Source organism: Lissotriton helveticus, chromosome 6, assembly GCF_964261635.1.
Source record: "Lissotriton helveticus chromosome 6, aLisHel1.1, whole genome shotgun sequence".
Taxonomy (NCBI): Eukaryota; Metazoa; Chordata; class Amphibia; order Caudata; family Salamandridae; genus Lissotriton; species Lissotriton helveticus.
Genome location: NC_136067.1, coordinates 1,670,640,260 through 1,670,664,982, shown reverse-complemented (window position 1 = coordinate 1,670,664,982; position 24,723 = coordinate 1,670,640,260).

Sequence of the window (24,723 nt, the reverse complement as noted above, 5' to 3'; positions counted from 1 at the left end):
CGCAGGGGGCCCCCGCAGCAATCGCCGCCTGCCTTTCCGTGGCAGCATTGCCGCCGCGGAAAGGCCCCTACATTTTGCCATTGTAGTATGGCTGGCGGTGTCCATTGGACACCGCCACCATATTAATCTCTTGCGACCACGGCGGTAAAGCGGCGGACGGTCGTTCCGTCCGCCGCTGTCCCCTCCGCCATCCTAATGTGGCGGGGGGGAATCAGGACATTGATGTCGGGCGGATTGCCTCTGCCAGGCCGGCGGTGGCCACCGCCAGCCTGGCGGAGGCAATCCGCCCGACATCATAATGGGCCCCTAAGTTGCTTCCACAGATTCTATTACATCCTGCTTGAACAATTTTTATAACTCTTCTCTCACTGGGCTCTGTACTCTCAAAGGAAGACTATGTACTTTAGGTGACACTGGAACTGCTTTCTCTTTCAATTTTATCTTGTGCCCAAATTGTATGAGGCATCCTAAAATCCTTGTTAACATTCTGGATCAGTATTTGAGGGTCAGCATTGGGATTCAGATAAACTCCTATGGGCCTAATTCACAAAGCGCCTCCGCACTCATAGTAGAGACCTTGTAGTCATGGGGGAGTCTCCACACTCTGGGCTAATTGCGGAGATTCCACCCGAGTGCGGAGACTCCCCTGCAACTGCTAGGCTTCCGCCACATGTATCCCCTTTGTGAATCAGACTCCTATGTCTTTTTGTGCAGGCCATCCTAAAATGTTATCACTTTGCATATTCTATATCTGTGTTTATACTCGATCTTTCCTTGAAAGTATTCTGTCTTCTTTGGCTGACCACCATACCCTCCCTCGTGTAAATCCTTTTAGTGTAGCTTCATCTGTTTCTTGAACAGTGTCTGACAAACCTTCTCTGAAACTAATGTTAAACTAGAGCATGAATAAAACATGTACTCTACGTCAAGGTCTTATATCCTCACCACATTTTGGGTTGCCTGACCTTCTATCAGTCATCTGCAGAATAAATTCATTGTACACCTCAGACACACCTTGTTTCTCAGGTTTCTTGCTACCAGAGCTACTTCTACTGCATTGCATAAAATCTCATTTCCTAGCACACTTATTACATACAGCTTTCATTGCTGGCCCATCCGTTCTGGTCCCTATTTGGCCAACACTCTCACATCGTAGCATTGCCCCTTGAAGGCGCCGACACTCCTCCTGTCCTCTGTCATAGGAATACACTTAACTACTTGCACCTCATTTTTCTCATCCCCACTATTTGATCCCCACTATTTGTACATATCTATTACTATTTTTTTTTTTAGAGTTTTATATAGCGCAAACTAGACTTGAGGCATCAGGTATGAGAGCGCTTTACATGAGCACCAGTTTCGTTACAGATGGACAATTTTTATTTTGTTAGGCACAGGGAGAATACGTGATTTGCCCTGAATCACAGGATGTTGAGCGTTGTTGCCGAGGCTCGAACCCGGTACCCCAGGTCCGAGGTCGAACGCACTAGCCCTAAGGCTACATTGGATGTCTTGCTTAACGTGCTCTGCGTATTTTGCCACAATAAACACATCTCCCTGGGAGGATCAACTTTTAGTAAAAGTACCTCCTGTATCCTTTCACTTTTACAATTCAACAAAAATTGGTCCCTGATCCGACAAAGAAAATGATTGTCTAATATATTTATGTTTATTTTGTATTCCTTTAACCCCCTGGATTCATCAGCACTCAGATCGGGTAGATGCTCTGGGATTTCTTGTCCCTCGCCTCCTAAACAATGTTGTAGTAGTGCTATCCTCTACCTTAGACCCAAATTGGGCCCAAAAAACTATAGAATAATTGTGAAACATTTTTTCCATTTGTTCCACTTCAATGGTGGTTCCCCAAGGGACATTAAAACGAATGGGGGAGGAGTAACACTCTGCAGACTAATTTCTTCATTCTGATGTCACATAAAATTTCCCCCACCTCACCTTCTCCAACCCCTCTACTCTCACAAGCAAATTAGGGCTGAGGTCTCACAGTATATGGCAGAAACAAAATGTATTCACACACCGAGTTTCTGTGCTCTGTTTATCGCTGCAAGCATCAGTGAGATTTTCCTCAACTAACTCCAGGTGGTGCTGGCTCTGTTTAGACAGGAAAAAACTCTGAAGCTGAGAATCAATGAGACAAGTACACCTTGAAGGGCCTAGTACAAAACATGGCAAGTGGGGTGTATATAGAAAGTCTTCCAAAGACTCCTCGCAGATGCTCCTCTCTCCTGGCTCCGACAGAACCCCATGGGAACAAGGTTGCTACCTGCACTTGGGAAGGGAGACTTAAGGAAGGTGAGCAGTCCTACTGGAGTGAGACCCTAGCTCAGGTTCTTGGGTGCTGAATTCTCATCATTGTGCGATGAACAAGGCAAGTGAACAGTGGTGAATTATTGTGCTGAGCACACACCCCTCATGCTTAAGACCGTGTGCAGCTGCTAGTTTCCTGCCTCAATCACGCTCAGATCAATTCATATACACTTTTCTGATTAATTTTCATGCTCAGTGAGCATCCCCATGCAAGCGGGGAATGCCAACGGCGGTGAATTCTCGTGATCAGTGTGCACCGCTCACGCTCACCGCTGCATGTACTCGGTATCATACAAACTCCCATCAGTTCGTATTTGCTTGAGTTCAGCAGTACAAAAGGAGGGAATACAAAAGCTGCGCAGCCTCCACGCTGATGTTGGATGCGGAGAGCGATGTCAGATAGTCAGCTTTCTTTCTAATTGTTTACTTGCTTAAAGAAGGTTGAAATCACCACACCTCTAAGGCACACATGTTTTTTCTCAAGTCAATAACTCAAGGGGTGAGCAGGGGTCACATGTCGGGATGACCGTTAAGTCACCACAATGCCTACTGCCAGTAACCAATTACTCGCTGCTCAGGGTCACAGCCAGTGACCATCCCCAAAAGTACTCAATGTGCACCAGACTCAGTTTGACACAAGGATCACGGACTCAGTTGTGTAACCAGGATACCTCTTTGAATACCCTTGAGTTCCTAAGAGTGGCCACACTCCGTCTTCCTGTTAAATTTAGTGCATGTTGCAGTGCATCTGGACATATCCCATCCTCGTCCCCAGTATCCAATGCAAGATAAATTGATTATGCAATAAGCTGACCAAGGAGTGAAGAAAAGCATCTTATTTATTCCATATACTGCAGCCACAGCATACCAACTGCCAGTTCAGGAGCGTGCAGGCTCCTCACTCTACATTCTAGAACGCCATGACAGTAAAGTTCCACTGCTCTAGTCTCTTCAAAAATGTTCTGGTATATTCTACAGTGCTAGTGACATAGGTGACGGACAGATACCACAGTCTCATAGAATGCTTCATTTGAACCTCTCACTTCTTTACTTAGTATGTCTATGCAGTTAGGCAGAGTATCTATTTTACTGAGCACAAATATTGGAATCTCATGCAGTTCAAGAGCTGTGTATTTATTTACAATACACAAGTTTTTTAAACCCATAAGAAGCAGGCTTTCAGTGAAAACACAACACTGACATACTGGTAGTTTCAGTGATTGCTAATTTAAGAAGGTTCTGGATGAAGGAAAGGCTAAGGCTCTGATCAGGCTGGATCTCTCTGCAGCCTTTGATATGGTTGATCATGGGATACTACTTCACCGTATTGAGGCTACAGGTGTCTCTGGAATGGCATATGAGTCGCTAAATTCTTTTATGAGTAACAGAATTCTAGAAGTACAATTAGCGCCTTATAGAGCTCCTGACGTAAAGGTAGGTTGTGGAGTTCCCCAGGGTTCAGCTCTTTCACTTTACCTGTTTAATATCTTAATACAACCTTAGATAAAGGAACTAACTAGAAGAGGGTGCCACATTTTTACTATGCAGATGACCTCCATATTCAGCTATACTTGAAGTACGTGAAGACAGCTTAACTTTTATACCAAGATGCGTTGTGTTATATGTGTGGATGGAAGAAGATGAATTTATTGAAATTAAATGCGGAGAAGACAGAGGGTGTAGTTTTTAATGTCCATCCAGAAGCTTGTGCTGAGCACTATTGTCCCAAAGAAATGGGCATGCATCCTACATTTAATATGGGGCAAAAATCTTATATAATAGTGAACCATACATTATCCCTGAGATCGCAAATGTATAGTGTGGTTTCTAAAGGGATATTCTTCCTATGAACAGTGAGGAAGCTTATGTCTTCCTTTTATTTTGGAGCCATAAAAACAATTATGGCAGCTATGATTGAAGGGAGAATTTTTTATGACAGGAGCATCTTCTTGGGATTACCAGATTGTTGTTTAAAGAGACTTCAACTATTGCAGAATGCAGCAGCCAAGCTGGTATTTTAAGAGTCTTGTAGAACACTTATTCTTCCGCTGTTGAAAGAGCTCCACAGACTATCAACAGGGTATCCTTTTAAAGGTCTGCTGTCCAGCTTCCAAGGCCAACCATGCCTTACCTCTGAATTGTCTTGCTATGTGTGTGGTGAGGTATGCGCCAACTAGGGTTCTGCGCTCGTCTAAGGCAAGTTTACTCATAGTTCCTAGATTCAAAAATGTTTAAATGGAAGGGCATTTGTACCCAGTTTTGACGGTGTGCAGTCTAAATATCGAGTTATTTTTATCCACTGGACAGAATATCGAATGAGGAATATCGAGATGGCAGTAATATCAAGGTAAGTAATATCGAGGTATGTTTTATCGATTTAAAAAAAAAAATCGAAGTGAGAAATATCGAGTAGTTAATATCGAGCGTTTAAAATGTCGTCATTTTTTGTTAGTTAAAAATATCGAAAGTTAAAATATAGAGTGTTAGAATATCGAAAGCAAAAATATAGAGTGTTAGAATATTGATGTTTGGAATATAGATTGTTAATAATGTTGAAAAAGTTAGGTGTTAGTAAAAAAAAAAATGTTTGTTAATTAAAAAATTAAATCTGTATATTTTTTAAATACATTTTTATTAATATTTTAATTATTTTAAAAAAATGTATAATACATTTTAGGAGCGGGATGTGGGTTTTTAGGGGAATAGGGTGGGGAGTGTTTTAATAATGTGAACTTGGAATTCATATTTTTTTTAAAATTACAATTTTTTTAACTTATTTTAAAAAATGTATACTACATTTTAGTAGCGGGATGTGGGTTTTTAGGGGAATAGGGTGGTAAGTGTTATAATAATGTTAATTTGGAATTTATATTTTTTACATTTTAATTTATTATTACATATTTTAATTATTTTTAAAAATGTATAATAAATTTTAGGAGCGGGATGTGGGTTTTTAGGGGAATAGGGTGGGGAGTGTTTTAAAAATTTAAAATTGAATTTTTTTATATAACAAAAACAAAAAATTCAAACATTTAAATTTTTTTAATAAAATGTATAATACATTACAGGAGTGGTATGTACTTTTGTAAAGGAAAATGGGTGGTTAGTGTGTTAAATTATGTATTTTTTAAATTTAAAATTAAAATGTAAAAATTTTTTAAAATTTGGAAACATTTTGGGTTATTGGTGTGTTATTTATGTTTGTCGGTGTTTAGGGTGTGTATTACTATAAATTTGAAAATTAATTTTTAATTTAAAAAACAAAGAAATTAAGAATTTTAAATTTTGAAAATGTTATCTTTATTAATAAATACAATATGTTTTTGTAAATATTTTTTAAAAATAATTTAAAATATTCAATTTTGATATTTATTTTGGGTGTTTTGTTTGATTTTTGTGGAATAGTGCTGTTTAATAGAAATGTAAATGTAAATATTAAAAATAAAAAAATAAAACATTTTTAAAGATTTTTTTTTTAATTTTGAAAAATACAAAATAATTTAAATCTAAATAATGTTTCATGTTTGTAAGAATTGTGTTATATTTTTTTGGGGGGGATAAGTTTTGAGAAAAATAATTTAATTATGTATTTTAAATTTAATTTTGTTTTTACAATTTTGTTTGGAATTAAGTAAAGAGATAGAAAGCATCTCAATATTATTTTATTTTTTTAGAAATATTTTAGAAAATATATAAAAAATACTAATAATGATAGAACGTTTTATAATTATTGTTAATATTTATTTTTAATTGAGATTTTGGATGATTCTTAATATGCTAAAAGTAATTTTGATGTAAGAGGTATGTATTGTTTATGGAGGTTCGTTATATGTATTTATTGTATTTACTTTTTTAGAGTTTATAATTGGTGGAGTGGGAATAGTAAATTATATGGTTTGACTGCCCAGCACCTTCCCTTACTTTATACTTGGTGGAGTGGAAATAGTAAATTATATGGGTTTAGTGTCCAGCACCTTCCCTGACTTTATACCTGGTGGAGTGGGAATAGTAAATTATATGGGTTTAGTGTACAGCACCTTCCATGACTTTCTACTTGGTGGAGTGGGAATAGTAAATTATATGGGTTTAGTGTCCAGCACCTTCCCTGACTTTATACTCGGTAGAGTGGGAATAGTAATTTATATGGGTTTAGTGTCCAGCACCTTCCATGACTTTATACTTGGTGGAGTGGGAATAGTAAATTATATAGGTGCTGCTCATTTATAGCGAGTAGTAGCGAGTTCCCGTAGTCCAGCCTATTTATAATAAGACCCTGTACTAAGGGTTGTCGTGCTTCGGCTGGGATCCACTTGAAAATTTTACGCAAACTACGCATAATTCCAAAACAGGTTCCTAAAATGTGATTTATTTGGGTCTTCATGGAAAGTTTGCTGTCCATGTGAAGGCCAGATTTCATACTGATTCCTTAGGGGCTGGACAGTCGCCCAACTGTTCAGGCCACCACTCCTGGGTCCAATGTTCGATGGCTTTGCAAAACAACATGACCTCTGACTTATTGCCGTTAAGCTGCAAATGGTTCCTGCCCATCCAGTTCTTAACCTCAATCATACAGCTTTTAAAGGGACCTTTTGTTTCATTCACGTCCGGGCCAAGAGTGACCAGAATTTGGGTATCGTCGTAAAACATCAAGGCCGAACGCTCTGATCACCTTGGCCAGGGGCGCCATATAAACATTAAAAAGTTTGGGGCTGAGGATAGAGCCCTGCGGGACACCCCTTTTGACAGTCCGAGTGTTGGCTGTATTTTAACCAACTTGTACTGTGGTTGTACGATTTGATAGGTAGCTGCTGAACCATTCCAGAACCTGCCCTCTGACACCAATCCCCCATAGCCGTTGAATCAAGATGCGATGGGAGATGGTGTCAAAGGCTGCAGATAGATCCAAGAGGACAAGAATGGTTGCTTGATGCTTGTCCTAGCGCAGTCTCCGTGCTATGGGTGGCGCGAAAGCCCGACTGAGAAGAGTCCAGCAGCTCCTTACTCTCTAGATAATTCACCAATTGTCTACTGACAAAAGATTCCAATATCTTTCCGAAGTGGGGCAGCAGGGAGATAGGTCGGTAGTTCAGAAGAGTGCTAGCCTCAGCACCCGGTTTCTTCAGTATTGGCCTTACTCTCGCCGCCTTCCATATTATGGGAATATCGGCCTCCAAAAGAGATTCATTGAGGAGGCTGGTAAGACATTCAGTCAGAGCCGAGGCCAATATGTTAACCCCTTCCATGCTCATGACGAGCTCAGCTCGTCATGCAGTACACTGCTCGTGTGCTCAAACAATGGGAAACAAGGGTCTGCAGCACAGCAGGATAATCTCCCTAGCAGCCAAGGTGTTAAACTGTTTAGGGGATATTTGGTCATTTGGAGATTCTGATTTGATCTTTAGCCCTATTTCCACAGTCTTATTCTTATCAAGCATTTCAAATGAGGCCCATCTATGGGAGGAGTCATTCAAGGTGAGAGCTGGCTCTTGAGGCTGTGTTTGAACTGTATCTGGAGAGAAGGATTCGTAGACAGTACTTATTTTATCCTCGAAAATTTTTGAAAGAGCTGCGGTCCATTCTGCAGAGTCGGGGGTAAGTGATGGATTTTTAGGAGTGGTAAATTCTTTCAGAATGTGATATAGCTCAATGGACGAGTTTTCCGCTTTAATTATGCGCTCCGCTAAGTATATCCGCTTTGCCGATCTTATGTCCCTTATGTATTTAATATGCAGAGTTTTCTATGCCTTGCGGTCAATCAAATCCTTGCTTTTCTGCCATTTTTTTTCAGCGGATCTTGTAAGAGATTTAGAGATTTTTAGCTGTGCTGTAAACCAGGGTGCCGGCTTCCTCTTACAATTGACCATCCGCCGAGGGGCGATTTTGTCCAGTGCTTTTTCAATGACTATTTCGAGCTGTTGAGCGGCCATACAAACATTTGCAGTCAGGTTTATGGAATCTGTCTGAAAATGTTTGGAAAAGGAGGATAGTATAATCCTTTTCAGGGGTCTTTAAGCTTTAGAATCTTTTTTAGGGATTGGACCCATAATAAGGGCAGGGATGGTAAATTTCAATAAATAGTGGTCAGTCCAGAGTAGTGGAACCGAAGGATATGTCCTGATGTTAAGGGAATTGGTAAAGAGAAGATCGAGGCTATGTCCTGCTCGATGGGTCGGTCCCTCAATCCTTTGACTGAGGTTCAGGGTGCTCATATTGGAGAGTATCTTTTCGGTATCTGCATCAGACTGTTCATCTGCATGGTAATTAAAGTCGCCAAGCAGCAGAAACTTGTCTGCAGTCAATACGTGTGGTACAATAGTTTCTAACAGGACTTTGGCAAAATCTCATTTGGCGCCTGGCGGTCGATAAACCAAGGCTCCCTTCCAGACCTCTTTAAAGGGCCGCTGATTTTAAAAATTATGATTTCTGTACGGTCAATCACAGTACTTTCTATGATACAGATATTGATGGTATGGGTTGCTGCTATCAATAATCCCCCTCCTCTGGAGTCCTTCCTGTCATGTTGAGTTATCTAATACTGCGGGGGAAAAGCTATATGAAGTTCAGGAATGGCAGACTCATGTAGCCAAGTTTCTGATACAAAGCATACGTCTGGAGCTTCTGCATTAAGAAGGCTCCATACTTCCAGCGCATGTCTAGGGATAGAACGGGCATTGAAGTATATAGCAGTAAGTTCCTTCGAGACTATAGTGGGCAAATTAGAGCTTGAGGATACCGTGTTGGTCTTCCGGCCAGAAGATGGATCAGAGCCAAAGAGACACAGGAATCTGTCAATGCCGGCTAATAGGGTGTCTGAGACTTAGACCTGAGGGAGGTTGAGATCTATTAGTTCCGCTCTGGAATACCTCAAGATAGACATATTAGTACCTGTCATTGGAGCGGATGGAATTGACAGAAGGGGGGACGCCTGCTGGATCCGATAATGTCCTGGCGTCCGCACCCTTCTCCCGCTTATGTAGGGAGAGGGGAAAGGTGTCTAGAGCGCTGCAGTCCCTTCTGGAGGAATTACCAGAAGCGAGTATTCCCTGACTTTATACTTGGTGTAGTGGAAATAGTAAATTATATGGGTTTTGTGTCCAGCACCTTCCCTGAGTTTATACTTGGTGGAGTGGGAATAGTAAATTATATGGGTTTTGTGTCCAGCACCTTCCCTGACTGTATGCTTGGTGGAGTGGGAATAGTAAGTTATATGGGTTGACTGTCCAGCACCTTCCCTGACTGTATGCTTGGTGGAGTGGGAATAGTAAGTTATATGGGTTGACTGTCCAGCACCTTCCCTGACTTTATACTTGGTGGAGATCGAATAGTAAATGATATGGGTTTTGTGTCCAGCACCTTCCCTGACTTTATACTTGGTGGAGTGGGAATAGTAAATTATATGGGTTTTGTGTCCAGCACCTTCCCTGACTGTATACTTGGTGGAGTGGGAATAGTAAATTATATGCGTTGACTTTATACTTGGTGGAGTGGGAATAGTAAATTATATGGGTTTTGTGTCCAGTACCTTCCCTGACTGTATACTTGGTGGAGTGGGAATAGTAAATTATATGCGTTGACTGTCCAGCACCTTCCCTGACTGTATACTTGGTGGAGTGGGAATAGTAAATTATATGGGTTTAGTGTCCTGCACCTTCTTTAACTTTATACTTGGTGGATTGGGAATAGGAAATTATATGGGTTTAGTGCCCAGCATCTTCCCTGACTGTATACTTGGTGGAGTGGGAATAGTAAATTATATGCGTTGACTGTCCAGCACCTTCCCTGACTGTATACTTGGTGGAGTGGGAATATTAAATGATATTGGTTGACTGTCCAGCACCTTCCCTGACTTTATACTTGGTGGAGTGGGAATAGTACATTATATGGGTTTTGTGTCCAGCACCTTCCCTGACTTTATACTTGGTGGAGTGGGAATACTAAATGATATTGGTTGACTGTCCAGCACCTTCCCTGACTGTATACTTGGTGGAGTGGGAATACTAAATGATATTGGTTGACTGTCCAGCACCTTCCCTGACTTTATACTTGGTGGAGTGGGAATAGTACATTATATGGGTTTTGTGTCCAGCACCTTCCCTGACTTTATACTTGGTGGAGTGGGAATACTAAATGATATTGGTTGACTGTCCAGCACCTTCCCTGACTTTATACTTGGTGGAGTGGGAATAGTACATTATATGGGTTTTGTGTCCAGCACCTTCCCTGAGTTTATACTTGGTGGAGTGGGAATAGTAAATTATATGGGTTGACTGTCCAGCACCTTCCCTGACTTTATACTTGGTGGAGTGGGAATCGTAAATTATATGGGTTGACTGTCCAGCACCTTCTCTGACTGTATACTTTGTGGAGTGGGAATAGTAAATTATATGGGTTTTGTGACCAGCACCTTCCCTGACTTTATACTTGGTGGAGTGGGAATAGTAAATTATATGGGTTTAGTGTCCAGCACCTTCTTTAACTTTATACTTGGTGGATTGGGAATAGTAAATTATATGGGTTTAGTGTCCAGCATCTTCCCTGACTGTATACTTGGTGGAGTGGGAATAGTAAATTGTATGGGATGACTGTCCAGCACCTTGCTAGAGTATATATTAGGTGGAGTGGGAATAGTGATTTATATGGTTCGATTGTCCAGCATTTTGTGAAAGTATATACAATGATATTAACATTAGTTAAATACATATTGTACAGTAAAATCTAGAGACAATTATTATTAATTATTATATGTGCTAGTAAGTGAAATTAAATTAATCAGACTCGCAGCATGTTTTAAATATTTTATTATATCCAAAAGAGGGTAATAAAATGAGAAAGTAATTTTATTGACATTTTTCAATGTTAAGTACACATTTAATTGTTGATGATATAAATTCTAATACCATATTTACATTTTAGTTACAGTTGTATATTGGAGAAAAGAAAATTGTATTGTAAACAAATTTTTAATGCAATCATTTTTAAGAAAAGTAATATTTATTCAGTATACATTTGTTTGTTTATTTCACATTATTGTAAAAAGAAAAATGTATTTTACAAGTGATATAGAATAATTTTTTATTTATTTTTAATACAGTGTCTGTATTTTTAAACAATTTTTGAAGTAAACATATTTATATACATTACCAAAAAAAGTAGGCATTGTTGACATTGATATATAATTTACAATTGTATATTTTTAAATAAATTATTATTATTAATACATACACTTTTAATAGTAATAGTTTTTACAGAGGTAAAGTATTTTTACACAGGTAATGTTTTTAGGTACATTATTTGTACACACAAAGAGTAAATAATAGTAACATGTGTTACAGTATTTTATATTCATACAGTCATTTAAGTACTTTTTATTAAAGTAAATGTTTGTTTAATTAATATAAAGTAACATTTATAACATTCTTACAATTTTTTTAAATAAAAAAAATACAATTGTTAGATGATATTGATTGTAACATGTGTAAAATAATTTTAGAATGTTATTTAATGTTAATATGAATGGGACTATTTGTGGGGATTATTTTGTAACCGCGTTATGTTATTTTGGGTCATTTCGACGTGGAAGAGCTCGCGGTTGGAGGCTGCTTCGAGTGTGGAAGGGTAAGTTTAATTTTAAGTAGTTTAACTAAGTTAGATGTATAGTTTGAGTGTTTGTGGAGTGTGTTTAGGTTTTCTAGTGTTGGGTAGTTGTAGGATGTGTGTGTTTTAGGAGGTAGTTACAGGTTTCTGTTTTGGTCCCGGTTTACTCGATTTGGGCTTACTATGTTGAGATAGGAGTAGGGTTAGAAATGTTAATTAAATGATATGTATAATGTTTGATAATGTTTGTAAATGTATGTTGGGGTGTATTGTGTGTGGGTGGGTATGTTTTTTTTCTATTTTGCAGGTACTTCGCGTGGATGTCGTTTTTGGGAGAAGATTGCGTTTTTTTGTCAGAAGTGTGTTGATTATTATTTATTCTATTTTAGACACACTTTCTTACATTTTTGCGTTTTCAAGGAGCGTTTCTTTATTTTTTAAACTATTTTCGGGTTTTTAATGGTTTATCTTTGGATCTATTATGGAGAAGATTCGTTATGGATGTGTTTTTAATTTTTATTTTTATATTTCAGTTCCTTGGAGCGTTTTTTTAGTTTTTGGTCACTATTTTCGGGATTTTTACGGTTTTCGACTGGATGGTATTAGAGAAGAATGTTTTGGGATTCGGTGGCATTTTTTCATGGGTTCCTTTGGATTGTTTGGATGGATTACTACTATGGAAGACTTTCTTTTGTTACAACGGTTTGTCTTCAGCAACAAAGTGAGTACGTTTTCTTCATTTATTTTTTAGGTGGGATTCTTATTTTATTTGTTTAATTATTGTACGTTATATGTCAGAAATTATAAGAAAAATGTTCAGATATATTTAAATAAATGTATTAAATATATTTGAAAATGTTGTTACAGTTTCTAACATCTATTTAAAATATACATTTTATGTTTAATGTTTGCTCAGTATAGGTATGTTAGATATGTTTAAAGAATTGTTTTTGCTATCATAGACAGATATTGTAGGCATCTGGTAGTTGGGTATAGGGTTACCTGGTCTTGTAAGGTATTGTACATTTTTCTGGTTTGTTTACGTAGCTTAGGGCCAATTAGACTTACAGATTGCTCCATTCGGAGTTCTTGGTAGCTTTGCTCCTTTTGTAATGCTTGAAGGAGTTTATGTAGTGTGGGGGTACCTCTGCCTGTACTTGCTTGGAAAGCATTGTGCCATCCTTCGACAGCGTTGTTGCTTTTAGCCTGTTTATTTAGGGTACTTAGGTAGACATTCCACCAGGGAAATTGCAATTTTGGTTGCCTTCTGTGTCCTGATCTATGTAGCCTTCCTACCCATGTGTCTCCAAAGTAATCTAACAGAGGGCTCAGTTTGTTTCATTTTTTTATAATAGGGGCTGTCTATTAGTAGGTTGTAATGTTCTGCTACGTCTGTAACAGGAACGTAGGCTAGCGCAATTAGTGTTCTAACTGGTAGGCAAAAGTGCTGTCATTGCAGTATTGGGAGCTTAGGGCAGATTTTTGTATATGTTTCCATATACATTGGTTAAAATGGTAGTAGCAATCTTGGATTGCTGTGTGAGGGTAGGTCTTTTGAATTGCATTCATCATTGCTGTTTCAAAGTCTATGATAATTTTTTGGGGGGAAGTAATTATTTGTTTCTTCTGTAATTTTATTTAGTAGCTCAACATAGGTTTTTTGCTGTTTGTTGGGTAGTAGGGGATATATGAAAGGAATATTGCAGTTCTGATAGTGTCCATGAATGGTGTATAATTGATAGAAAGGTTTTGGGCATACTGAGAATGTACCATCCATCATCCATGTTTCGCATTGGTGTAATTTCAACATATTGTCTGCTGTAGCAAACATTATAATTCTTTTTTCATTAGATGCATTGTCGTATAAAATGAAAGGTTCCTCATTATGAGTTATTCTCAGTTCAGGGGGAATTTAGACTTGCTCAAAGGTTTTTGGGGTAGGTGGAGTAGCTACAGTTAATTTTTTTTGCCTAGCTATTGTCCTTTTTAGAGATTTAATGGAAGGGAGTTGACTTGATGCATGTTGGGGGAGAACTTTTAAGTGTTCCTTAAGGATAGTTGTAGTAGGGAGGTCTGTGCTAGTGCTTGCTTCTTTTAGTGAGTCAAGCATTTGTCTAATTTCTATCTCTGTCATGTTGGGAGGGTGGTTATGTTCTGTTGCATTTGTTACAGTTGTTTCCTGTGTTATTGCTCGACCATAACATTTATTACTGTAATATTTGCTTTCATATCAAGCTATTTTTCTTGGGTATATGTATAACCCATATAACAAAGTAGCATTTTGCCTTACTGTGAACTTATAAATTTGGCTCCTTCAGTCATTTTTCTTTTTTCTTTCTACAATAAATAAATGTTACATAGAGATATTTAGTATTGTTTTTCGTTCATCATTTGTAACATTTTCACAGTATATTTACCTGTTTCTTGGTTGTTTGGTGGCCTGTGCTGTGTGTTTTGATGCTTTACTTCTCTCTGTCGATGGTTCTGTTGGGAAAAGAAAATGAGATTTATTGTATATGTTTTGTTTTGTATTATTGGCTTTCCTTCCCTATGGACGTTTTCTTGCTAGTTATTCTTTTAAAAGTTGTCACTGTTATTTTAGTTTATATACTTACTTTTGTTTTAGAGTTGATAGAGTTGTAAAAGATGGCCTTTTTTTCAGTAATTTTTATATATCTGCAAGACATGGTAAGAAGGAAAGAAAATGTTTCAGTTATTGCTGTTTAAATTTTTAGTTTTTAGTGCTAAGTTTAGTAGTTATTATAAGGTAGTGGTACTTACCTTTGTTTTGTGTATCCTTTTTTTGAATGTAGTAGCTTTCTGTTCTGGTGAAAATTTGGCAGAGTTTCCCCTTCTTCACGTTTTGTGGCGCAAAGTGTTATCTAATTGTGTCTATTCTTTCTTTAGTGTTTCTGTAATGTGTTGGTTGTTTTGATTGTCTGCCTACTTTTTTGGTGTTTTTTATTAGTTGCTTGAGAGTGTTTGAATTTTTTGGGGAGTTATGTGGTTTATATGGTAGATGCCAATTATTGTTTTATTTATCGTGGAGCCTTTTTTTTCTTTCTTTTTTTCATAATTGTTTTATAGTGTGAGATGTATAATGTTTTACATGTTAATATGATGCGAAAGTATTGTATTTTCGAAGTGTTATTTTTTATCAAATTTGTGATGTTTATTTATTCAGTGATTATAGTACGTTTCATTTTTTATAAGTATGGTGATTTATGTTACCATTTACCATGTTTTTTCTGTGATATATTTTGTTTTTTATGATGTATAGAGAAGTCGATAAATTTATTTTGCGATATTTTAGTGGTCTATATTTTTTTTCGATATTTTTGCTAATGTCTTTATATGTGTTGAAAGTCGATATATATTTTTTGCGATATTTGTTTCGGTTGATAATGTTGTTGTCGATTTTTTTTAGTTGCAATATTGTGGAGTCGATATTTGTGTAGTTTCTTGTTTAAGTATTGGTAGTCGATATTTTTGAAGTCGATAATTTTACTTCGATATTTTAGGTTCTCGATATTCGGTCTGTCGATATTGTTTCAGTGATCTAGTTTTGACATCTAGAATTTGGAAACTCTCTTCCAGCAGCTATTCAACCAATAACATTATTGAAACCATTTAGACAGGCATTCAAAACATTGCCACTTGAGACAGCTTTTGCCTATGAGCTACAGCTGTAGCCAGTACATCTCATCTCATTGCTTAGATGTCAGCACCATCATACCTTTGGGTGAACGTCCCCTTTATACGTTTTTTCATTAGAATTAACATTACAATTGACATAGTTACTTGGTGAGGTTGACTAAATTTCATATGCCCCTTCTTGGTCATGGCTGTTCCTTTGACGCACACCTTGCCAATCAATCAATCAATCACTGCATTTATAAAGTGCGCTACATACCCGTGAGGGTCTCAAGGCGCTGGGGGGGGGCGCTACTGATCGAAGAGCCAGGTCTTGAGAAGTCTTCTGAAGGCCAGCAGGTCCCGAGTCTGTCGTAGGCTGGTAGGGAGAGCGTCCCAGGTCTTGGCGGCGAGGTAGGAGAAGGATCTGTCACCGGCGGTGGTTTTCCGGATACGAGGGACTGTAGCGAGGGCGAGGTGGGGGTGTGGAAGCTGAGTCGGTTGTTGAGGTATGTAGGTCCGGTGTTGTGTAGTGCTTTCTGTGCGTGGATGAGGAGTTTGATGGTGATCCTCTTGTTGATGGGGAGCCAGTGCAGGCCTCCCAGGTGGGGTGTGATGTGGTTGCGTCGGGGGATGTTGAGGATCAGTCGTGCCGAGGCATTCTGGATTCATTGTAGTCGTCTCAGGAGCTTGGTTGTTGTTACTGAGTAGAGGGCGTTCCCGTAGTCGAGTCTGCTGGTGATGAGGGCCTGGGTGACGGTCTTTCTCGTGTCAGGAAGGATCCATTTGAAGATCCTGCGGAGCATACGGAGGGTGTTGAAGTAGGACTCGGAGACGGCGTTGACTTGCCTGGTCATGGAGAGGGTGGAGTTGAGGAAGACTCCCAGGTTGCGTGCGTGGTCTGTGGGTTCCGGGGCTGTGCCTAGCGATGTGGGCCACCAAGAGTCGTCCCAGGCTGATGGGGTGGGTCCGAGAATGAGGACCTCCGTCTTGTCTGAATTCAGCTTCAGTCTGCTGTCCTTCATCCAGTCGGCTACGGCCTTCATTCCTCTGTGGAGGTTGGCTTTGGCAGTGTGGGGGTCTTTGGTGGGGGATATGATCAGCTGGGTGTCGTCAGCGTAGGAGATGATGTTGAGGTAATGTTGTCGTGCGACGTGGGCGAGCGGTGCCATGTAGATATTGAACAGCGTCGGGCTGAGGGAGGATCCCTGTGGGATGCCGCAGGTGATCTCGGTGTTTTTTGAGCAGAAGGGTGGGAGGCGGACGCTCTGGGTTCTGCCGGAGAGGAAGAATGTGGTCCAGGCCAGGGCCTTCTCTTGAATTCTGACGTCATGGAGGCGTGTTGATAGGGTGCGGTGGCAGACTGTGTCAAAGGCTTCTGATAGGTACAGGAGGATGAGGGTGGCTGTTTCTCCCTTGTTCATCAGGATCCTGATGTCGTCAGTGGCGGCGATGAGGGCGGTCTCGGTGCTGTGGTTGCTACGAAAGTCGGATTGGGAAGGGTCCAGGATGTTGTTGTCTTCGAGGTAGCGGTTTAGCTGTTTGTTGACAATCTTCTCTGTCACTTTTGCTGGGAACGGGAGCAGGGAAATGGGCCAGAAGTTCTTGAGGTCCTTGGGGTCCGCCTTGGGCTTCTTCAGAAGGGCGTTGATCTCGGCATGCTTCCAGCTTTCCGGGAAGGTTGCTGTCTTGAAGGAACTGTTGATTGTTTTCCGGAAGTGGGGCGCGATAGTTGTGCTGGCTTTGTTGAAGATGTGGTGAGGGCAGGGGCAGAAGGGGATCCGGAGTGGATGGAGTTCATGGTTTTGATGGTGTCTTCGTCGCTGACGTTGGACCAGGCGGTTAGGCGTTTGGTGCGGTTGGTGGCCGCAGGGGTGGTGGATTCGATGGTGGGTGCGGGGGTGTCGGAGTTGAAGCTGTCGTGGATGTTGGCGATTTTGCGGTGAAAGAAGGTGGCCAGGGAGTCGCACAGGTCTTGTGATGGTGGGATGTCGTTAGTGTTGGAGCTGGGGTTGGAGAGTTCTTTCACGATGCTGAAGAGCTCTTTGGTGTTGTGTGCGTTGTTGTCTAGGCGGTCCTTGAAGGCAGTCCTCTTCGCGGTCCTGATGAGTTGGTGGTGTCTGCGGGTGGCCTTTTTGTGGGCTGTGTGGCTGTCTGGTGTTCGGTCGTGGAGCCATTTCTTCTCCATCTTCCGACAGGTGTGCTTGGAGATCCGGAGGTCTTCGGTGAACCAGGCTGCTTTCTTGTTGGTGTGGTTGGTTGTAGAGGTTTTGAGAGGAGCGAGGGTGTTTGCGCAGTCGTTGATCCACCGTTTGAGATTGGTCACGGCGGTATCTGGGTCGGTGGGGTCGGCAGGTGAGTTCAGGGCGAGGGTGGTAGTCAGTTGGTCCTTGGTGACTTTGCCCCAGCAGCAGCGTGGCAGCTGTTGGGTGCGGCGGTGTGTGGTGGGTTTCCCGAAGGAGAAGTGGGCGCATCTGTGGTCGGTCCAGTGGGGCTCGGTGGTGTGGTTGAAGGAGACGTGAGGGCTTGTGGAGAAGATGGGGTCTAGCGTGTGTCCAGCGGTGTGGGTGGGTGTCGTCACGAGCTGTTTGAGCCCGAGGTTGTCGATCAGGGCAGTGGAGTTGACGTTGGTTTTGTTCTCGAGGTGGAAATTCAGGTCCCTGAGGAGGATGTAGTCCGTGGAGGCGAGGGCGTGGGTGCTGACGAGGTCGCTGAACTGTGTTCGTGGTCCGGGTGGTCTGTAGACGAGTGTTCCTCTGAGGGTGGTGTTTGGGTCGGTGTGCATCTGGAAGTGCATATGCTCGGCGGTGGTGAGGTTGTCGTCGGTGGTTGTCGAGACTCTGAGGGTGTCCTTGTGGATGATGGCGATTCCCCCTCCCACTCCGTTGGTGCGGTCTCTGCGGGAGATTTGTAACCCTGTGGGATGACGATGGCGATGTCTCGTGCTGAGGTGGCATTCAGCCAGGTATCGGTCAGGAAGGCGACGTCGGGGCGGTAGAGTCTAGGAGGTCCCAGAGTTCGATGGCGTGTTTGCGGGCGGAGCAAGTGTTGAGGAGGATGCAGCGGAGGTGGTTGGGTTCTCTGGTTGGTGGTTTGGTGGGCTTGATGCTGGTGAATCTGCAGTTCCGGTAGGCGAATGGCCCTTGGGTGCGCTTCGGGGTAGCCCAGTAGCAGGGTGGTTTTGTCCGGTGTTGAGTGCGTGGAGGGTGCTGGAGTCTTAGTGCAGTCTGGCATTGCGGGGGCACGGGGTCCAGGGGTTCTGGCGCTGGGCGCGGTCCGGGCACGGATGGGCGCAGACAGGCTTGCCTTTGGTGCGCCTTTGGCACACCAGCGGCGTGCCCGCTGCGCGGCCCCCATAAGAGGCAAAGTGGGAGGGAGAAGCAGCTAGGAGGCGGGAGCGAGGCGGCCAATGGTCGAGGCACGGGACAGCAGAAGGCAAAGGGGGCAGGGCAGCAGGGGGGCAGTGGCCAGAAGCGGTGGGCAGGGGGGCACAGAGGGAAGGGCGCAGGGGACGCCTTGGACACAGTAAACAGCCTGAAATACAACAATGCACAAAATAAGAAAACAAAGTACAGTGGGAAAAGAGAGGTTAGCCGTACAGCAGTCACCCGGGGCACACCAGCGGCGAACCCTCGGCGGCGGCGGTGAAGTGGGGCAGAGTCTCAGGAGGAGCCGTGCGGCGTGGGGAGCGACCTGAGGTCAGGTCACCTTGTCACTCTGTTCATGAATAACATCCTTGACCCCATGTTTCCAATTATAGTTTTCTTTATAGATCTCTTTTGCTCTTCTTATATTGCCTCTTAGAAATATGGAGACCATTCCTTGTGATCTCCTGATAACTGAAAAGCACTGTATTAAAGAAACGTTGTATACCTCTCAGTCGTCTAAAAGGGATGTACCCAGCCAATGTGGGTTTTATCCTAGACTCCCAAATCTGTTTACAAATGTCTTCCACTGTGGATTGCAACCTGCACATTTCCCATTATCACCCATTTGAAGTGTTCTACGGTACTGTTGCCTGCAGGATGATAAAGTGAGGTGTGTTTATACTTAATATCATTCCCAGGAAGGAATTTCTTCATTGACACAAATTCAATCAATCAATCCATCAATTAGGGGGTTTATATAGTGCAGCTACTCACCCGTAAGGATCTCAAGAAGCTGGGGGGCATAGGGGATGCTGCTGATCTGTCTGGGTGCAGGGTTTCAGTCAAAGAGCCAGGTCTTGAGAGCGTACCTGAGCTGAGTCAATGATGGTGATTGCCTGAGGGGGAGAGGCAGGGTGTTCCAGGTCTTGGCTGCGATGTAGGAGAAAGAGCTTCCTCCGGTTCTGGTCTTCTGGATCCGTGGGACAGTGGCCAGGGCCAGTAGGGTGGAGCAAAAGTGTCTGGTCGGCAGGTGGAATAAGAGGATGTGGTTCAGATATGCAGGTCCAACATCTTGGAGTGCCTTGTAGGCATGTGTGAGGAGCTTGAAGATGATTATTTTGTTGAGTGGGACCCAATGTAGTTCTCAAAGGTGTTCGGTGATGTGGCTGTGGTGAGGGATGTTGAGGACCAGTCTGGCTGTGGCATTTTGAACATTCTGTAGTTTCCTGAGGAGTTTCTGGGTGATGCCGTCATAGAGTGTGTTGCCGTTGTCAAGTCTGCTAGTGATGAGTGCATGGGTAACAATCTTTCTGGATTCATTGCAGATCCATCTGAATGTCTTTCGAAGCAGGCGGAGAGTGTTGCAGCATAATTTGGATACGGCGTTGATCTGTCAGTGCATTTTGAGCGAGGAGTCCAGTATGATGCTGAGATTACATGCGTGGTCCATGGGGCTGGGAATGAGTACTTCAGTCCTGTCTGAGTTGATTTTGATGCAACTATCTTTCATCTAGGTGGCAACGGCCTTCATCCAGCTGTGGAACTTGATTCTGGTGGCTGTAGTTCATTGATGAGGGAGAGGATCAACTGGGTGCTGCTGACGTAGGAGATGATGTGAAGTCAATGGTTCGTGATGATGACAGTGAGGGGGGCCATGTAGACTTTGAAGAGGGTGGGACTAAGGGAGGAGCCCTTAGGCACACTGCAGCTGATCTCTGTGGGTTCTGAGAGGAACAAAGGTAGTCTGACTCACTGTGTTCGGCCGGTGAAGAAGTAGTTGGTCCAGTCCAGGGCACTGTTGTGGATACAGGCATCGTGTAGTCTCATGATGAGGGTGTGGTGGGAGACAGTATCAAAGGCAGTTGAGAGATCCAGCAGGATGAGGGCTGGAGTTTCACCCCAGTATAGGAGAGAGCGGATGTCATCGGTGGCGGCGTGGAATGTGGGCTCAGTGCTGTGGTTGCTTCCGAAGCCGAATTAGGATTTGTCCAGGGCATGGTTAACTTCAATGTTGAATTGAGGCCCCTTTTCACTTAGTAGGGATATCTTCTCTAAGAAAAAAAATGTCAAGGAAGAATGTGCTCTATTAAGGTTCAACTATATTCAAAACCTGTATTTCCATACACTTGGAGAAAGAAATCCAACAAAACTGTCATATACTTATGAGTACGATTATGGTTTAAAATCAACCCAAGAATATCAATAGCTAGAGCTTCTCATGGACTTTCTAGGCCAAAGCATGAGACAAAGAGGTGATCTTAATAATACTTTTGACTTATCTGTAGTAGCTCAGTACTCAAAATTTCTGACAAATCTGTCAAACTCTGAAACTATGCCAGGCCACCCATATGAAAGTTTATCTCTTGATTACACCTAACCCACATGCATGTTACCCATGATTTTGTGTATTAACTGTTGAATTAATCTGTCTCCTCTCATCATAAAAACCATGGACATAAGTAGAAAGTTTACTCCTTGCCTCCAAAAATCTTTTACAATCTTCATCTAATTTGTTTTTGCTCAACCATCCCTCATGGATGTAGTTCTTGACACTGCCCAGATTGTTGTCTTGTCTTTATCCTTCTATCCAATTTTCTTCCAGGCTGACACATTCCTTACTTGAATCAGTCAGTGCCACATTATACTCATCCAGTTCACATGGAATATGCTCTTCCTGGGGTAGAGGTGATCTACTCAGATAATCAACAACATTGTTTTCGATGCATGGTAGATATTCATTATCATAATTATAGTCTAAAAGCCTACGTGACATCCTGGCTATGCAGGGGGTAGCCTTAAGAATGCCTGTGGGCATAGCTACTTTAGTAACTGGTTTGTGGACAATGCATAGCATGAATTTGGATCTGCATATATATTGTCTTTATGTTTCCATTGCCCAAACACTGGTTAACATCTACTTATATAATATGGATTTTTTTTCTTCTGTGGGAGAAAGAGTGTGTGAAGCGAAATACATTTTCTATTCTTGCCCATCCTTAGTGACCTGTGAAAGCACCACCCCAGTCCCTTACCACTCACATCCATAGTAATCTCAGTATGAGTGGAAAAGTCAAAACCCTGTAAAGAAACAGCATGACAAATATAATTCTTTGTGGTTTGAAACTCACTCTGAAAGCAGTAGTTCCATATACATTTTTGACTATCTTTGAGCAATTGCCTCAATTCCATACGTTTTGCTTGCAAAGAACTTTAAGTAAAATGTGGACAACCCTTAAAAGGTATCTAACTTCATTCTTAAGAGTGGGTGGTGAGGCAATCTTAATAATTTCATTTTAGATGTGATGCCTAGTTTGCTATCTTTATGACCTAAGTGAGTCACCGATTTCACAGCAAAATTGCATTTATTACATTCAGTCATAAATCCATTCTCACAGGGAGATTCCAATACTTTTATCAATTCCAGTCATGTTCCACCCTGCTCTTCCCCATCACTAGCATGTCATGTTAGAACATATGACTCCTGTGATGTCCCTGAATAATTACCTCTGGAACACAGCTGATGCCAAATCTAGGCTGAAGGACATTCTAACAAATATATAACACCAAAATTGAGTGATAAAAGCATTACAGTTCCTGCTCATAGGATAGATAGACACTTTGTTGTAGGTTGAGGTCAGGTAAATAGTGGAAAACCACTTAATACCTTTAGTCTCAGCTAACAACTCATTGATCTTAGGAAGGGGGAGCCTATCTACAACTATGTTAATATTTACATCCCTTAGCTGATACACAACCTTACTTGGCTAGTTTCCTTATGTGACACAACTAATGGAGCAAAACAATTCTATATATTCAAAAGGTTCAGTTAAGCCATTACTCACTAATTTGTTTATCTCATCAGTAACCTCACCTCTAATACTTATCAGTATGTTTCTCACTTTGGGACAAACTGTTTTAACATCATCCTTTATAATGATTTTGTGAGAAAACCCTTTCAATTTACTGATTCTACTTGAAAAGACTCCCAGAATGTATTGCATTAATTCTCTCACGTTCACCCCTTAATCATTTAATATCAAAATGTATTCTTTGATATTGGCATCCAAGGTGATCCCCAAGGTTCCTTGGAATAGCAAAAATCAGATTTTTCTACGATGCCCGTCATAGTAGTGTTTTTCCCACACATCTTAGAAAACTGCCTACAACCCCACAGTATGAACATTTAAGTTTGCTTACAGGACAGTTTAGTCCCTTGCTAGGTTATCCTTGTTCCAGCATCTGTGATATCTGAAGCATTTGTCTCTGAACTATTTGCCTGAAGTTTACTAAGGATACTTTTGTGAGTACTTTTAATGCTCTTTGAGACTTTCTTTGATGGATGACCAAGAGAAACCTTATAAAGAGTGGGGTTTTATTTGTGTGCAAAGAAGAATTTTCCAAGACTTCCTTTGCACACCTTTTAGATAGTTCAGCTTTCCGATCAATGGCTACAATCTCTTTGAGGGTGGCATCACTATTAACCCACAGCCTCTTTTGCAGATTCGGGTTGTTGGTGTGCATGGTGACTTGATCCCTTTTAAGTTGATCGTGTAGTGTGCCAAATTTGCATGAGATAGCTAGTTTCTTTAGAGCTGAAACCTAATCATCGATTTGTTGCAAACGTATTTGCATTGAAAGAATTTGAGTCTGCCAAAAGCTGCACAGAATGTTGGCTGAAAGTAGCAGTCTGAAACAATTTAGAAAATACTCCTTCCATTCAGTCCATTTCACTAGGGCTTCTCCAGGTAAGGAAAGAAATGCTTGCGGACGATTTAAACTAAAGATGTGAGCTAAGGCGCACATAATATAAAAGTTACTCCAAGGTAGAGGAGACAGTATTGGTTATATGAGGTGTGGGGAGAATGTTTGTGATCAAGCCTGTACCACTGCTCAGTTATGCAAAATTACTGAACCCTGCATTTCTTTTAAAGTAATAAATATTACAAAGATTGTAATTGCCCCCTCAACAAATGTTGCTGGTTCCAATATTTGTGCTCATGTATTATTCATTGTTATGCTTCTTAGCCTCTCAAAACTGCTTGACAGAGGCAGTAAAATACAGTTGAAGCTTAATGCAGCTTCAAAGTGTCCACAAAGGTGGTTCATGCTATATGCCCTGATCGTAGGCTTGCTGACATCTCACTGGGTTGCAGGGTGATGCAGTGAACGCAGTTCACAACTGTGTGCGGCCTAGGAGCTCGCAGGTACATGTAGGCACACTCATTTATCTGGGGGCGTCTCACACGCAACCCCAATGGCCATTCAGTGAGGCTTGCACTTCCAATGCCACAAATGACAGCTCCATAAAAAAAATATATATGATGAGATCCCCAGAGGGCCGTTGGCTTACTCTCAACTGCTCACCTCAGTGAAGGGTGCAACACAGCAGGAGTTCCAGGAAGGGATAAAATCCCGATATTGGCAGGGAGAAAGACACAACCCAACCAAACTGTTCCTCCATGTGTAGGTAAGTCTGCTCATCGTCTAATTGTAAATATGGCATGGATGCAGAGTAAGTATGGAACAAGATTATTGGATTGAAAGCAGGGACATCCTACTCCGGCCTTTGACCAGGAATAACTCCTCCTCGTTCCCATAGACTCTAGAATGTTAACCGCAGTGGCATATGCAAGGTTGAGTCATTTTTTTTGTAAACAGATTTTATTCATTAGCATCCCAGTATTCAAGATCAATACAGTGGGGATCCAGAGCTTACATTGTACTTTCGACAATAATTATCGACATCCATATACAACGATCTCAATCCACCGTCTCCAGATAATGGCTAGATGTGATCCTTGTG